General features: G+C 48.0%; 1 protein-coding gene across 7 annotated transcripts in view; it reads left to right on the forward strand.

The window, feature by feature from the left end:
• The first annotated feature begins 4,547 nt into the window (after positions 1-4,547).
• The window catches only part of TMCO4 (transmembrane and coiled-coil domains 4), a 96,754-nt gene continuing 84,268 nt past the window's right edge, over positions 4,548-17,033 (forward strand). For 4 of the 7 annotated variants that reach the window (XM_027109932.1, XM_027109934.1, XM_027109935.1 and 1 more), the window contains exon 1: positions 13,813-15,057. The gene's annotated coding sequence lies outside the window, so the exon portion shown is untranslated. Of the gene's footprint in view, positions 4,603-10,797; positions 11,406-13,812; positions 15,058-17,033 lie in introns of those variants that run through there. The other 3 variants (XM_027109931.1, XM_027109930.1, XM_027109933.1) reach the window with 3 other exon arrangements.

The raw sequence follows: 17,033 nt of genomic DNA on the forward strand, positions 1-17,033 counted from the left end.
GTACCTCAACAACAACAAAAAAAAGATTCCATAGCATCAAACTGTGTTCTCAATAGAATAAGGATTAAAGGGAATAACTTTCTCATGCATCATTCAAGGTGATTTAATGCAAGTTCATGTACCAGCTGAAGATACCTTGTGTACCACCAGTGATATGGGTCTCATGCACTGAGGTCCATATCAGTGCAGATCAGATCGGGGTAAGTGCAAAGCGTTCTTAGATGAGAAGCAGGTAGAGGGTCATCACTCAAACTTCTGTGTAAGAGATAAGGCAGAAGACTACAAAATTATTACCTAACAGACAAGAACAATGGGGGAAAATACTAACCCAAGTGTCTTTGACCCTAAATGACTGCCACTTAGACTGGCCAATTCTAGCTGATAGTCCCATCAACAGACAGATGTTTAGTTCTTTGGGTCAAAGACACCTTAGAACAAACAAGAAACTGCTCAGCGATGTAACAATAGCCATAGTAAACAGAAACCATCCACAGCACCCTCCACCCTGACCTTCCTCTGTGGTTGTGTCCAGTCCCTCCCCACGGTAGCCCTGTTTATTTGAGTGTCATTAGGAAAGAAGTGACCATAAACGAGCTTCTGTGTCATTCAGTCTCAAGTTCAGCACAATGGCATCATAAGGATATTCTACGGGAAGGGATGTGGGGTTGCTTTCAGTGACGTCATCCCCAGAATTCAGTACCATTCAACAAAGGCTCATGCCAGGCCAGCCCCCACTCACATCCCGGAAGGACAGACATCAGTGGAGCATAGCAAAGGAGCCTCCTCCTTTTGGGGAACCATCATCCAAAACTCATCTAAGTACCTTTGAACCTGTACTGATGTTTGAGCCTATGGGATGGCAGGATAGCAGAGTCAACCAGATCTGGGATTAAATCCTGGCTCTGCCATCTTGTAGCTTGGTGATCCTGCCCAAGTTATTTAACCTCGCTGAGCCTCAGTTCTTTCCTCTGTGAAGTGGGGCTAATAATAGCACAAACTGCATAGGATTAAATGATACAAAGTATGTATGGGACATGGAGAACCAGCTACAAGGATAATGGTCCCTGAACAATATTCATGGTTATTTCTGTAATTTCTGGAAGAATCAAATCCAATCAATTGGTTCTTCTAAACCTGATGGAACACCAGAATCACCAGGGCAACTTGTTAAAAATATAAACTTCTAGGCTTCCACACCCCTGAGAAATTCTAAACTGGTTTGGTGAGGGGCAGGACCCAGGAACCTATGTCTCCATGATATACTTTTATTGTGCCTAGCCCATAGTAGGCACTCAACAAATACAGGCCCCTTCCCCGACCTGGACCGTTGAAACAGCTTCCAAAGCAGTCACCCGCGCCCACTCTTATCCATTAGTCCACCACCAGGAGCCAGTGGGATCCTTTGAAAAGGTGAAAATATGTCACATTGCTGCCCCAAGCCCTATACAACTCTCCATTTTATACAGATTAAAATCCATAAACAAGGCCCTACATCAGTGGCTCCTGGGCACACGTTAGAAATACCTGGTGAGCTTGTGAACAATAACTAGGCCTGGCCTGACCCCAGACCAACAGAATCAGAATCTCTAGGGGTGGGGCCCAAGCAGGGTTGCCAGATAAAACAGAGGACACCCAGTTACATTGAAATTTCAGATACCCAATGAATAACTTTTTAGTATAAGTATGTCCTGGGAAATAGTGGGACATACTTGTACTAAAGAAGTATTTATTTCTTGTGTATCTGAAATTCCAGTGTCACTGGGTGTCCTGCATTTTCACTGGCTAAGCCTCGCAACCCAAGGCCCAAGCATCAGCCTTTTTATAAAGCTCACAGTGACATGGCCCTCGTTGCCTCTCTAAGCTCATCTATTCCTCTCCCCCAGCTCTCTCCACTCCAGCCTTTTCCTTGAAAGTGTCAACCCCCTTCCTCCTCTCCACAGCTTTGCAGTTGCTGGCTGCCTGTGAGACAGGCTGGGACCTGGGACCTGGGACCCTTTGCTGCAGTGCTTACACCTGGACAAACGTCTCCTCAAGGAACAAAATACAAAGAAACTATAAGGGACTAAAAATAACTGCATGCATGTGCAGTTGGGGCAAATTCTGGACAACAAGATACAAGAAGACCAAAAAGCCCAACCGCCACTTCTGAAGAGCTGGAAGCAAAAGCAGGGTACTGCGCATGCCCCCTGCACACACCACCAAAGGGGAGGGCAGATCCCCTAAGCCACCCCTCCGGCCTGACCCCTGGACCCGCCCCTACATTTACCCCACGAAAGGAACCAGCTTGCCCCCGCTCAGGGATCGAGCGAGGGAACCTGTTGCTTGTCCTTGCTCCCCCCTGTTGCAGCAGGGACCCCAATAAAGCCTTGCCTGAATTTCTTGTCTGGCCTCTTATCAATTTCTATTGATTAAGGAGGCTGAGAACCCTGGTCAGTAACACCTGGGATGCTCTGTCTATGCCAGATGCCAGCAAGCCTCCCTGACCACTGCACCCTCTCCCCCAGGTTCCCCTCCCCTTGCTTTACTTTGTCTTTATAACACTTACACTGATGGATTATCTACCTGTTTGGTTATTATTGTCCATCTCCCCTCCCTCACAAACTAGACTGTAAGCTCCGTGACTTTGCTGGAAACACTCTGGTTCTTTCCTTGCTGTATCTGCAATGCCTAGAACCTCACCAGCTACTCAGTAAATTCTGGTTGAATTAGTTAATGGTGATGAAAAAGCTTTTCCTTCCAGCACGAACCCCTAACCATTCCTTCCGGAGGAGCTGACAGAAGACCTCTTAGCAGAAGTATCTTTTACCAAGAATGAAAGCAGCTAATTCTTACTGAGCATGTCCTGTGTGCCAGACACCATTCAAAGCACTTTACCTGCATGTCCTCATTTCATCCTCATGACAGCACTGGATGGGGTCATAATTATCCTCATTTTACAGAGGAGGAGAGTAAATTCTTCAGTGTCCAACACCAAACCTCAAAAATCTCAAAGGCATACACCAGAGGGGTAAATATACTTTCTCCACCTTTCCTTCCTGTAGCCTTCATTCCGGATTAGCTCCCGTGTGCTGTTCAGTGGCGGGGACTGAGGTGAGGGATGGGCACTGGGCAGGGCTGTAACAGATCCAAAGTCTGGAGTCAACAGTGTTTAACACAGAACCTCTCTCGAACTAGAGACGGGGCAAGGCTGTTGTGCAAAATGGTGCCTGGTCCCACAAAGCCAATCCGGCTAGAAGGGGCCAGCGGACACTGAACGAAGGAGGGATGGCTGGAAGTTTTCTGCTGGCGTCCACTTCCATGTGGTTATTAATACTGCAACTGACAAGACCCACGTGCTGAGATATAGCCCCTATGCCCCTGAAGGGTGCACGCTACTAACCCATTTGACCCTCACAATGGCCTTGTAGGTAGGTAGAGCTGCTGTTCTTGGTCCTGAGTGGCCAGTGGAGAGACGAGGAGACAGAGGCCTAGAGCATTCCACAAGAAGCATGAGTCACAGACTTTGTATTGGAAGCTGGTCTCTGACCCTGGCCAGTGCCTTTTCTGTTTACGGTACTGGGCTATCTTTACCTGGAGAAACAGTAAAAACCTTGGGGCCACAATGATTCACACTCCAGCTCTGGCACTCATCATTAGTTCTGTGGCTTCTGCACAGCCTCGACCTGAGCCTCGGTTTCCTTTCGTGTAGCACAGGTGTGATGAGATTCACAGGATTGCTAGAGGAATGAGATGCATTCATGCATTCATTATACGATTCTGAGCACCTATCAAGTGCCAGGCACGGTCCCTGGGGCTGGGCACACAGCAGAGGACTCTCCAGGCTTTTAAATTCTAGTGGGGATGGCAGGCAATCCACTGCCAACAGGAAGATAAACCAAACAATTCCACAGAGTGAGAAGTACTGCGATTGACACAGAACAGGACTGCGCGCCTGGAGTGGGATTCCCCAGAACTTAGAACAGTACCTGGCACATAGTAGGTGCTCAGGAAGTATTTGTTCTCTGGCTGAACGTGCTGGGTGGTCAGGGAAGCCTCACAGATGCCACCCTGCGTGGACACCGGAGTGGAGAGCTGGGGCCACAGGGCCAGGCACGGGAACCTCAGACGCAAAGGCCCTGAGACCAGACCAAACTTGGTGTTAAAGAAACTGAAAGAAAACTCAGGGAGCGAATGGATATCTCATCACGCAGTAAACTTCCAAGCACTGTATACACATGCGGGAAGGCTGTTTCTGTGCCTGGTTCTTTGATTGCACCTGATTTACTTTTGACGACCGAGCCCCTGGCAAGCAGTTTCCGCAGAGCCGAAGCCCTGTGGCTTCCCCGAAGGCGAAGAGACCCACAAACCGAGTCTCGCGCCGGGCTGGCCCGTCACTTCCTGAAGCCGGCACCCTCTGGCGGGCTGGCGGCGGGGCGAGCAGCTCGGGACACGCATTTCGGAGCCCGGAGCCCGGAGCCCGGAAGGACCAGGCGCGCACGCGGCGGGCGGCGCGGCGTCAGGACCAGTCGGGCCCCGCGCGGGGGGAGGGAGGGAGGAAGGGAAGGAGGGGCGGGGCCGGGGCGGCCGGGCCGCCTTCGCCGTCGCCTTCGCCGCTACCTTCAGGTAAGAGGCCCGCTCCCCGCCGCCACCGCGCCGGCTCCGCGCGGGGAGCCCCAGTCCCGGCTGGCTCGGCCTGCAGACTCTTTGCCCCCGCCCCGCCCTCCGCGCCGACCTCCCCGGAGTCAAGGCCTCCGTGTGGTTGCTTGTTTTCCTTCCGAGCCGGAAGTGCACGTAGGAACCACACGCCCGGGCAGCAGATGGGGAAACTGAGGCCGGGCGCAGCACTCAGGCGTCCCCTGCCTCCCTTGATAAATGAGGACGCTGGTCCGGGCCAGGGAGGGGAAGGGACTTGCCCAAGGTCACTCGGGGTCAGTGGGCTTCCACTTGGCTCACGCGGCCCCTCCAGCGCCCCTCACCCCCCTCTCCTTGCCCCTCCAGACCTCTGAGCTCACAGGACACACCTAAACTGAGAATTCCCCGGGGGGCGGGGGAGGGAGGTTGGGAATAACCTCTGCAGAAAAGCCCCGGCCCCAGTGTCACAGGGAGCCCAGGTCGCCTCATCCTGACCCCTGCTGTTAGAGGAGGATGAATTACTGATACTAACTTTGGAGTGGATTTTATACCTGGGTAAGCTGAGGCTCAGAGAGATGAGGGAATTTCCCCAAGACCACACCGCTGGGAAGGAGGTCACGATACGAACCTGGGTTCCCCGACTCCACAGCCTGGCCCAGTGCCTGGCACAGAGGAGGCCAGCACAGTGCCCGCTCTCTGCCCTGCTCGGCCCGGCACAGGGAGTCGGGACCACAGCTGGGCTAGACTGGGGGCCTTGGTCTAGACACTACTGCCTAACATGGAGTAGGAGTCAGCAGTTAGTTCTCTTCTCCCCTAACTCGGTGTTCATTTCAGGGCAGAAACATGAAGCCTTCTAAGCTTTGGGGGCATCCAGCAAATATTTATTGAACACCTGCTGTGTGCCAGTGTGTGCACTGTTGTTTGTTTGTTTTTAACATCTTTATTGGAGTATAATTGCTTTACAGTGGTGTGTTAGTTTCTGCTTTATAACAAAGTGAATCAGTTATACATATACATATGTTCCCATATCTCTTCCCTCTTGCGTCTTCCTCCCTCCCACGCTCCCTGTCCCACCCCTCTAGGTGGTCATGCACTGAGGAAACAGCAGTCAACAAGACAAGTGGTGCCCTGGGGTGCGGGGGTGGAGGGGGGGTACATTCCAGAGGGTGGAGTAAAACAGGGCCCTTCAGCCTGAGGGGCAGGCGGGGAAAGGCTGAGCCTTGAGGAGGGACCTTTGGAATCTTCTCTACCATGAAGTCTGAGAAGAGGGCGGAGAGAGATCAAACCTCACAGCCTCAAGCCCTCTGAGCCTCCAGCCCCCCTGGGCCTGGTTTGAGATGCTCTGTCAGCCTGAGCTCCCCCGACCCACCGCCCAGGGATTTGGGGGAGAGGGCCTAGGTGGGTAGAGAGTGGGCCAAAGGGAGCCCTAAACTGACCTCAGAGCCTGGAAACCTAGCTGTGTGATCTTGGGTATGTCATTTTACCTCTGTGGGCCTGTGTTCTTATCATAGAATGGGGGTCATAATACTTCATAGCATTGATGATGGTATGCCAGAATGCTTCAGAAATGGGAAAGCAGGGTCCAGAGTGTGGCCCCTATCAGAGGCCTTTTGCCAAATCAGGCATAAGCGAGGGGGTAGTGTTTACTTAGAGCATATTTATTTAGAGACCCTAGTGACCCTGTTGATAACCTGCGAGTGCTCTCAGTAAAGAAGTACATGAGGCAGAGGGAGGGTGGCTGAGTTCAAGGCGAGGAGGTTGAGGCTCCCTGCTCCACTCTCTCCGGAAATAGAATGCTTATGTCACTGTCAGCATTTCAACTTCTTATTTTTTTATATTTTTAACATCTTTATTGGAGTATAATTGCTTTACAATGGTATGTTAGTTTCTGCTTTATAACAAAGTGAATCAGTTATACATACACATAATGTTCCCGTATCTCTTCCCTCTTGCGTCTCCCTCCCTCCCACCCTCCCTATCCCACCCCTCTAGGTGGTCACAAAGCACCGAGCTGATCTCCCTGTGCTTTACGGCTGCTTCCCACTAGCTAGCTATTTTACGTTTGGTAGTGTATATATGTCCATGCCACTCTCTTGCTTTGTCACAGCTTACCCTTCCCCCTCCCCACATCCTCAAGTCCATTCTGTAGTAGGTCTGCGTCTCCATTCCCATCTTACCCCTAGGTTCTTCATGACCTTTTTTTTTTTTCTTAGATTCCGTATATATGTGTTAGCATACAGTATTTGTTTTTCTCTTTCTGACTTACTTCACTCTGTATGACAGACTCTAGGTCCATCCACCTCACTACAAATAACTCAGTTTTGTTTCTTTTTATGGCCGAGTAATATTGCATTGTATATATGTGCCACATCTTCTTTATCCATTCATCCGATGATGGACACTTATGTTGTTTCCATCTCCTGGCTATTGTAAATAGAGGTGCAATGAACATTTTGGTACATGACTCTTTTTGAATTATGGTTTTCTCAGGGTGTATGCCCAGTAGTGGGATTGCTGGGTCGTATGGTAGTTCTATTTGTAGTTTTTTAAGGAACCTCCATACTGTTCTCCATAGTGGCTGTATCAATTTACATTCCCACCAGCAGTGGAAGAGTGTTCCCTTTTCTCCACACCCTCTCCAGCATTTATTGTTTGTAGATTTTTTGATGATGGCCATTCTGGCCAGTGTGAGATGATATCTCATTGTAGTTTTGATTTGCATTTCTCTAATGATTAATGATGTTGAGCATTCTTTCATGTGTTCGTTGGCAGTCTGTATATCTTCTTTGGAGAAATGTCTATTTAGGTCTTCTGCCTATTTTTGGATTGGGTTGTTTGTTTTTTTGTTATTGAGCTGCATGAGCTGCTTGTAAATTTTGGAGATTAATCCTTTGTCAGTTGCTTCATTTGCAAATATTTTCTCCCATTCTGAGGGTTGTCTTTTGGTCTTGTTTATGGTTTCCTTTGCTGTGTAAAAGCTTTTAAGTTTCATTAGGTCCCATTTGTTTATTTTTGTTTTTATTTCCATTTCTCTAGGAGGTGGGTCAAAAAGGATCTTGCTGTGATTTATGTCATAGAGTGTTCTGCCTATGTTTTCCTCTAAGAGTTTGATAGTTTCTGGCTTACATTTAGGTCTTTAATCCATTTTGAGCTTTGTTTTGTGTATGGTGTTAGGGAGTGTTCTAATCTCATACTTTTACATGTACCTGTCCAGTTTTCCCAGCACCACTTATTGAAGAGGCTGTCTTTTCTCCACTCTATATTCTTGCCTCCTTTATCAAAGATAAGGTGACCATATGTGCGTGGGTTTATCTCTGGGCGTTCTGTCCTGTTCCATTGATCTATATTTCTGTTTTTGTGCCAGTACCATACTGTCTTGATTACTGTAGCTTTGTAGTATAGTCTGAAGTCAGGGAGCCTGATTCCTCCAGCTCCATTTTTTGTTCTCAAGATTGCTTTGGCTATTTGGGGTCTTTTGTGTTTCCATACAAATTATGAAATTTTTTGTTCGAGAAGAGCTAACACCTATCCTTCTCAAACTCTTCCAAAATATAGCAGAGGGAGGAACACTCCCAAACTCATTCTACGAGGCCACCATCACCCTGATACCAGAACCAGACAAAGATGTCACAAGGAAAGAAAACTACAGGCCAATATCACTGATGAACATAGATGCAAAAATCCTCAACAAAATACTAGCAAACAGAACCCAACAGCACATTAAAAGGATCATACACCATGATCAAGTGGGGTTTATTCCAGGAATGCAAGGATTCTTCAATATACGCAAATCAATCAATGTGATACATAACGAATTGAAGGAGAGAAACCATATGATCATCTCAATAGATGCAGAGAAAGCTTTCAACAAAATTCAACACCCATTTATGATAAAAACTCTGCAGAAAGTAGGCATAGAGGGAACTTTCCTCAACATAATAAAGGCCATATATGACAAACCCACAGCCAACATCGTCCTCAATGGTGAAAAACTGAAACCATTTCCACTAAGATCAGGAAGAAGACAAGGTTGTCCACTCTCACCAGTATTATTCAACATAGTTTTGGAAGTTTTAGCCACAGCAATCAGAGAATAAAAAGAAATAAAAGGAATCCAAATCGGAAAAGAAGAAGTAAAGCTGTCACTGTTTGCAGATGACATGATACTATACATAGGGAATCCTAAAGATGCTACCAGAAAACTACTAGAGCTAATCAATGAATTTGGTAGAGTAGCGGGATACAAAATTAATGCACAGAAATCTCTTGCATTCGTATACACTAATGATGAAAAATCTGAAAGTGAAATTAAGAAAACACTCCCATTTACCATTGCAACAAAAAGAATAAAATATCTAGGAATAAACCTACCTAAGGAGACAAAAGACCTGTATGCAGAAAATTATAAGACAATGATGAGGGTTTCCCTGGTGGCACAGTGATTGGGAGTCCGCCTGCCGATGCAGGGGACGCGGGTTCGTGCCCTGGTTCGGGAGGATCCCACATGCCGCAGAGCGGCTGGGCCCGTGAGCCATGGCCGCTGAGCCTGCGCATCCGGAGCCTGTGCTCCGCAATGGGAGAGGCCACAGCAGTGAGAGGCCCGCGTACCGAAAAAAAAAAAAAAAAGACACTGATGAAAGAAATTAAAGATGATACAAATAGATGGAGAAATATACCGTGTTCTTGGATTGGAAGAATCAACATTGTGAAAATGACTCTACTACCCAAAGCAATCTACAGCTTCAATGCAATCCCTATCAAACTGCCACTGGCATTTTTCACGGAACTAGAACATTTCAACTTTTAGAACCCTTGCCATCACATGTACTACATCAGACAGATGTGGCTAACTTTGCAGCTTCCTGAGTCATCTTGAACAAGCTAAGTGACCTGTGCCTCATCTGTAAAATACTTGTCCCCAAGGTTGTCATGGGGGTGAAAGCGGCCAAAGCCACAAACAGCCCTGTGTAGAGCTGCCACTCTGGGAGCCTTTCAGTTTTTAAGCCCAAGGCCTGGGAGTGGTTGGATGGGCACAGTTGACTGCATAGGTTGCCATAGCTCAGCATGTACCAGCATGAGCACTGTTTAGAAGCTGGAGGTACAAGTGGTCAACAAGACAAGTGTTGGCCTGGTTGGGGTGACGGGGAGGTGCATCAGGGTCAGAGCCTGGAGAATTTCTCACGAGCCTGAAACCGTCTCTCCCTGCACTGGTACCACCAGGCTACAAGTGGCTGGATCAGGCTCCTGGGCCCACACATGTGGGACCTGAAAAATGTCATTAGGTGCTTTATCATCACTCTGTCCTTTATGACCTGAAGGTTTTGTAAATATTGCCGTACGTTTTAAACTGGGGCTACAGATGAAACGGGCCTCAATGCCACGTGTTACAACGGGCAGAAGGGGACTGGGGAGAGGATATTATCCACTTGCCACTCAGCCGCCCTCCACTTGGCAGCCAGACCCATCTTTGGTACCGCCATCCACTCAGAATCCTTCTGTGGCTTCCCACTTTCTTAGCATAAAGAACAAAACCCTTAACACGGCCCATAAGGCCCTGCAGTCTGGGCCCCACCTACACCTGGCCTCCTCCTCCAGCTGCATCTCTGATCACTTTATCAGCAGCCCTCTGTGCTCAGGCATGCTGCTCCCTCCAGCCTCAGGACCTTTGCACGTGCTCTTCTAGACCGTTCCTCCTCCCTCATCTCCCTATTCCCAGGTTAACACCTGCTCATCCATCAGATCTGAGCCCAACCTAGACTTGCATTCCAAGTTCCTCAGGCCACAGGACATCCCCAGGTGTGTGGGAGGTTTAGCTCAAGGTGGAATTATACACTATATATTGCTGGGATTAATTTCAGCCTGTACCCTGTCACCCCCCCCACCCCCCCCCCCACACACACACACCTTGCAACTGTAACCCTCATGACTTCCGGGACTGGTCTCAGTTTGCTCATAGGTGCTCAGTAATGAAGTCTACCTTTGGGAGTAGCTCTTGAGCAAATATTGGGACCTTGCTTTGTATAAAACCGTATTGTCCTTCATCAAAAAAAAAAAAAAAAAAAAAACACTGAAGTCACTTCTTAGTTTTGGGGGTAGGTGTTCATTCATTCATCCTTTCACTTACTCTGCCAGGCACTGTTCTAGGAGCCATCAGGGAATGTGCCACAAAAGCCACTGCCCTCAAGGAGCTTTCTGTAGTGGGGCCACAAACAAATAAACCTGTAACCCATTGTCAGGTGGTAGCAAATTTGATAAAAGTCACGCAGGGTCTGATGGGAGCAGGCAGTGGTGGCACCTGCTGTCTTAGACCTGGATGAATAAGGAGGGAACTCTGCTGGGGAGGTGGGGAAGCACAGATGTTCTGAGTGGCATCCACTCCCACCCTGAGCCTCCTTGTCGGGGAAACAGGCACAGGGGCAACCAGCCTTTATACCTGAGAGGAGGTGAGGCAGCCCAGAGAAAGCCTGGTGGGAGGTTGGGGGTGGCTTCAGAGGTGGCAGGCTGGACAAATCCAGGAAGCCTCGTGGCAGCTCCTGAGGCCCTTTACTAAAGTGGAGAAGAACTTGGGTTTGAAGTCACACGTGCCTGTGGAGGGTATGTCCTACCTGGTCCTGCCTTTTGCCAGCTATGTGGCCCTCACCTCTGTGAGCCTCAGTTTTCTCGTCTGTAAGATGGGGACAGTGTTAATCTCTTCCTTGTAAGGTTGTTGTGAGGCTGAAATGGGATCAGGATGCTTTTGAAGAAGGGCACCATTTGGACATGAGGACCCACATCAAGAAAAAAAACAGCATGAGGTGAGGCCCTAGATGAGAAACCCAGCATGGGCTGGAAGCAGCAGATGGTTCAGTTTGGGGCAAGGCTGGCTGGAAGAAGGGAAGTGGAAGAAAACAAAGTTGAAAAGTAGGGTTGTTCCTGAACCAAGCTCAGCTCCGCTCACCCACATGTAGTAAAGGCAATCTACTGACACTGGGTTGTGGTGAAGGAAAGCTCAGCGTTTATTGTAAGGCTCCAGACAAGGAGTCTGAGGAAGTCAATGCTCAGAAAAAGCCAAACTCCCCGTTGGGTTTCAGGGAAACTTTTTTTTTTTTTTGATATATAGTTGATTTACAATGTTGTTAGTTTCTGGTGTATAGCAAAGTGATTCAGTTATACATATGTGTATATATATATATATATATATATACACACACACACATTCTTTTTCATATTCTTTTCCATTATGGTTTATTACAGGATATTGAATATAGTTCCCTATTATAGTAATACCTTGTTGTTTATCTATTTTATATATAGTAGTTTGTATCTGCTAATCCCAAACACCTAATTTATCGCTCTCCCATGCCCATTCCCCTTTGGTAACCATAAGTTTGCTTTCTATGTCTGTGAGTCTGTTTCTGTGTCGTAAATAAGTTCATTTTAATCATATTTTAGATTCCATGTATACGTGATACCACGTGGTATTTGGCTTTCTCTGTCTGACTTATTTCACTTAGTATGATCATCTCTAGGCTATCCATGTTGCTGCAAATGGCACTATTTCATTTTTATGGCTGAGTAGTATTCCGTTGTGTAGATATATCACATCTTCTTGATCCCTTCATCTGTCGATGGACGTTTAGGTTGCTTCCATGTCTTGGCTGTTGTAAATAATGCTGCTGTGAACATTGGGGTGCATGTGTCTTTTTTAATTATAGTTTTCTCCAGATATATGCCCATGAATGAGTTTGCTGGAGCATATGGCTACTCTGTTTTTAGGTGTTTTGTGGGTTTTTTTGTGGCCGCAGCATGTGGGATCTTAGTTCCCTGACCAGGGATCAAACCCACACCCCCTACAGTGGGAGCATGTAGTCTTAACCACTGGACCACCGGAGAGTCCTATTTTTAGTTTTTTAAGGAACCTCCATACTGTTTTCCGTAGTGGCTGCATCGATTTACGGAGAAGGATTTTTGAAGGCAAGATGAGGAAGGGGAGTCACAGGGTGTGTGACCAGCTCGTGCACAGTTCTCTGATTGGTTGATGGTGAGGTAACGGTGTCACAAGTGTTAACGTTATCAATCCTCAGGCTCCAGTGGGTCTGGGGAGCTACATGCTCAGGGTCATCAAGTAGTTAACTTCTTGCATTTGGTGGGGGTTTTAGCATCTGTAAAACAACTCAGGAAACGTGCATCGGATACTGTTATCTAGGTACCTCAGAGAGGAGCTAAAGATTCTGTGACTGCCGTATGGCTGATTTACTGTTTAAATTATTACCCGTTCTCCTGGCACAGCTACTACATTTGTCACTACACAATCCTTTCAATCATTAATTCTTGAGCCAGGCTTTTGTGACTCAGGGGAGGCCTGGGAGACTACCGCTTTTCCATAAACAAGAGGCAGGCAGAGGACATGGGGGAAGGCGTCTGTCGCAGGAAAGCCCCACGGGGTCCTGCTCGGTTCAGGGTGTTAACCTGTGGACAGATGGAGCTAGTGAGATTCTAATTCGGACGTTCTCAAATTGTGTTTGAAATCTTTGGGGCCACCTCAGTGTATAAACTAGACCAAAGAGGAGCAGTGTAGCCTCGTAGTTAAGATGGCTGCCCTTGGGCTAAGACCCAGGTACAAGTTTAAATCCCACATCACTTATCCAGTGACCTTGACATTCATTTCTCAGGGCCTCTTTCTCCATCTGTAAGACAGAGATAATAGCACCTACCTGGTAGGATTATTGGGAGGAAATGAGATGATGCATGGAAAGGGGTGGCATTTACTAACATTGACCAAGTATTGACTGGTACGATTTTTTTAATTAAAAACATTTTTAATGGTGATGAAATAGACACAACATAAAATTTGCCATCTTAACCATTTTGAAGTGTGCAATTCAGAAGTGTTAGGTATAATCACATTGTTTTGCAGTCGATCTCCAGACCATTTCAACTTGCAAATCTGAAACTCCGTACCCACTAAACAACAACTTCCCATTCCCCCTCCCCCAGCCCCTGGCAGCCCCCACTTTACTTTCTGTCTCTATGATGTTGCTTACTCTGAGTACCTCATATAAGTGGAGTCATACCGTATTTGTCTTTCTGGGACTGGTTGATTTCACTTAGCATAATGTCCTCAAGGTTCAGCCATGTTGCAGTGTGTTAGAATTTCCTTCCTTTTTTAAGGCTGAATAATGTTCCATTGTATGTATATAACATTTTGTTTATCCAGTCATCCATGGATGGACACTTGGGTTGCCTCCACCTTTTAGCTATTATGAATAATGCCACTATGAATATGGGTATACAGATATCTTTTTGAGACCCTGCTTTCAGTGCTTTTGGGTGTGTAGCCAAAAGTGGCATTGCTGGGGCATTCACTGTTGAAATTTGGAGCTGGGCGTGGATGGCTCCCCACTGTCTCTCCTCTTCCGCATCAGAGTAAGAGAGGTCCCTGGGACCTTGTGGAGCAGTTTGAAAACCAGTAGGTCAAATGAACCATTAGAGATTTTGCCATTTCTCCCCCTTCCTTCCCAGGAAGACTTCCCTCTTGAATTGTTTTTTAATTATCCCTAGTGGAAACCACCCTTCATTCAGCAAATGTTTATGAGTGCCTGCTGTGCTTCCACGTGGGCAGAGGGAGATATAAACAATAAGCAATAAACATAAACAAGGAAAGGATGTAGTGTGTCAGACAGCGATGCGTGCTCTGGACCAAGCAGAGGAGCCAGTTAAAAGCGATTGGGATGAGAGGCTGGGGGCAGCATGGCTTCCCTGAGCTGTGAGATTTGAGCAAAGACTGGAAGGAGATAAGGGAGTTGGTCATGTGGTTATCAGGGGAAGAGCACTTCCGGCAGAGGGAACAGCCAGTGCAAAGGCCTTGAGGTGGGAGCATGCATGGTGGGATCCAGGAGCAGCAAGGAGGATGGTGTGTCTGGAGCAGAATGAGTGGAGGGGAGGGGAGGAGAAGGGTGCGCTACATATGGCCCGGGTGCCTTGATGGTGACTGTGGGTGAGAAGGGAGTCACTGAAGGTTTGGAGCAGGGAAGGCACATGATCTGATTCTAGTCTGAGGTGGAACTTTCTGGATGCTGTGGGGTGGATAGCTAGGGGTGAGGGCAGAAAGAGGCGGGAGACTGGTGAGGAGGCTCCTGCCAGAGAGATGATGGCAGCTTGTACGAGGATGGGAGTCAGGGAGGAAGGGCGCAATGATAAATGTGGACAAAACGTCCTGCAGCCTGGGCATCCACCCCGATAGCACACTGTTACCCTCCCTGCGCCAGCACCCCGCCCTTCCTCCAGGCCGCTGAAGTGAGGTTGGGATGGGAACTTGCCCTCCATGCCAACATCCCTTTTTTTTCTTTTGGTCTGTAGTGGGATTGTCCAAAACCCTCTGGGTTCTTCTATGTTGGAACTGTTGCCATGGAAACCTCCTGAGTTGCTGCAGTTACCACTGACCTCCAGTTTAACTTCCAGATAGAGGTATAGAACGAATGGGTTTGTCTCCTGAAATGCTGAGAGTGGGGAGTAAATTGGGCCTGCGTAGAATCTCCACTTCTAGGACCATGTCAAGATTGTCTTACTCTGTGTGTGTGTGTGTGTGTGTGTGTGTGTGTGTGTGTGTGTGTGTGTTTTAACTTCGGACTACAATCTTCAGAGTTTCTGGCTTAAGAACAGTGCTGCAGCTGTATTTGTTATAAAGGATTTCTTCAGCCAGATGTTCTTCCTTCTCCTTCTTGGCTCCAGAATAATTAGTCCTCAGCCCTCCTGTGACACGGTAGCCCTCTCTCTGGTAATGATTATCTCACTGTACTGCAGACTCATTAAAAAATGCAGCTGTGGCCAGTTAACTCAGAAAAAGAGGAAGAGAGAGAGAAAAAGAACGTCACCCCCGACCCCCACTGGGCTCCCCCCCACCCCGCAACACACACACACACACACACACACACACACACACACACACACACATCAAATTTGACCTTGGCCTTTACTGACTGCTCCAAGTTAAAAAAAAAAAAAAAAAGCCACAGCTGACTCACGTGTAAGAAAAACAAAAGAAGTTCATTCTTGCATGAGATCTTCTAAAGACCCAGGTCCCGGAGTTTTAAGGATGATTTAAAGGATTTTCAAGGATGATACTGACCACATTTGATTTTCTCCTTGGTGCTGACTTTGGAATTTTTTCTTGTTCCGAGAAGAAATCCCACTGCATCGTTTATGGTGTCCGTCAACAAATGTGGGTTGAGCACCTCCTGTGGGTGCCTGCAGAACCCAGGTCAGATGTTTGGGAATGACCGTCTACCTCCACTACTGACAGAAATAACCCAGTCCGTGTTTTCTTTGGTGACAGATAACGTGACTGGTGAGAGAAAAATCATGATCGTGGTGCATCAAAACGTGGTCCCGCTCCAGACGAACCGCTTCCGTCCCACTTCTGGGCCTTGCAGCCTAGCCGTTGACTGGTGTCCTCACCGTGTACATGTTGTTTCCCTGAGAGCTGGGGCCCTTCTGGGTCAGGTGTGGATCTTTCTCAGGGTTCCTTGGTGTCTTCACGGCACTTGGGCAGAGACAAGACCCCCAGGGAGTTGGGACTTACTCCATCCATTAGGGATGTCCTGAGCCCCGGGTGCTGCTGGACTGGCCCTGTGCACACGAGGTGACCCCAGGCACACAGACACTGCTAGCCCTGATCAGCGGGGTCTTTTTCTCACCACAGGAACCCAGCTCGCTGTCTCAGAATCAGTCCAGCTTCTCAGACGTATTTGAGAATATCAGACTGGATCCTGGTCCCTAATCAGAACAAGGGGTGGAGGCCCCCGAGGACCAGCATACACAGTTTAGGTGTCACACCACCCACGGCTGCCACCACACTCCCTCAGCTGGAAGAGTCTGGGGCCCATCCCTTCCGCCTGGACAGTCCATGGCGTTGGAACCCTGGACTCCTCCATCCCACCGGCATGGATGGCTGAGAATTGCCCTTGTCCATCTTGTGGATGACAAGACCTGTTGGTCAGAGGAACGGGACTTCACTGTGACCTGAGCCCCACTGGCTTGGCTGGACCACATGGGGCCAGGGCTTTCTGAGACTAAGCACTCCCCTTCTAGGGGTCAAGAACACAGCTGTTGGGCTTCCCTGGTGGCGCAGTGGTTGAGAGTCCGCCTGCCGATGCAGGGGACACGGGTTTGTGCCCCAGTCCGGGAAGATCCCACATGCCACGGAGCAGCTGGGCCCGTGAGCCATGGCCACTGAGCCTGCGTGTCCGGAGCCTGTGCTCCGCAAAAGGAGAGGCCACAACAGTGAGAGGCCTGCATACCGCAAAAAAAAAAAAAAAAAAAAGAACACAACTGTTTTTAATTCTTTAAAAAAAATGTTTTTATTATAAAGGCTCTAATAAGCTCATGACAGAAAATGTCAAAAATTCAGAAAAATAGAAAGAATAAAAATCGATTACTTCTAG

Source organism: Aethalodelphis obliquidens, unplaced genomic scaffold (genome assembly GCF_003676395.1).
Source record: "Aethalodelphis obliquidens isolate GAN/ISIS:26980383/991018 unplaced genomic scaffold, ASM367639v1 scaffold9, whole genome shotgun sequence".
In the NCBI taxonomy this organism is placed as follows: Eukaryota; Metazoa; Chordata; class Mammalia; order Artiodactyla; family Delphinidae; genus Aethalodelphis; species Aethalodelphis obliquidens.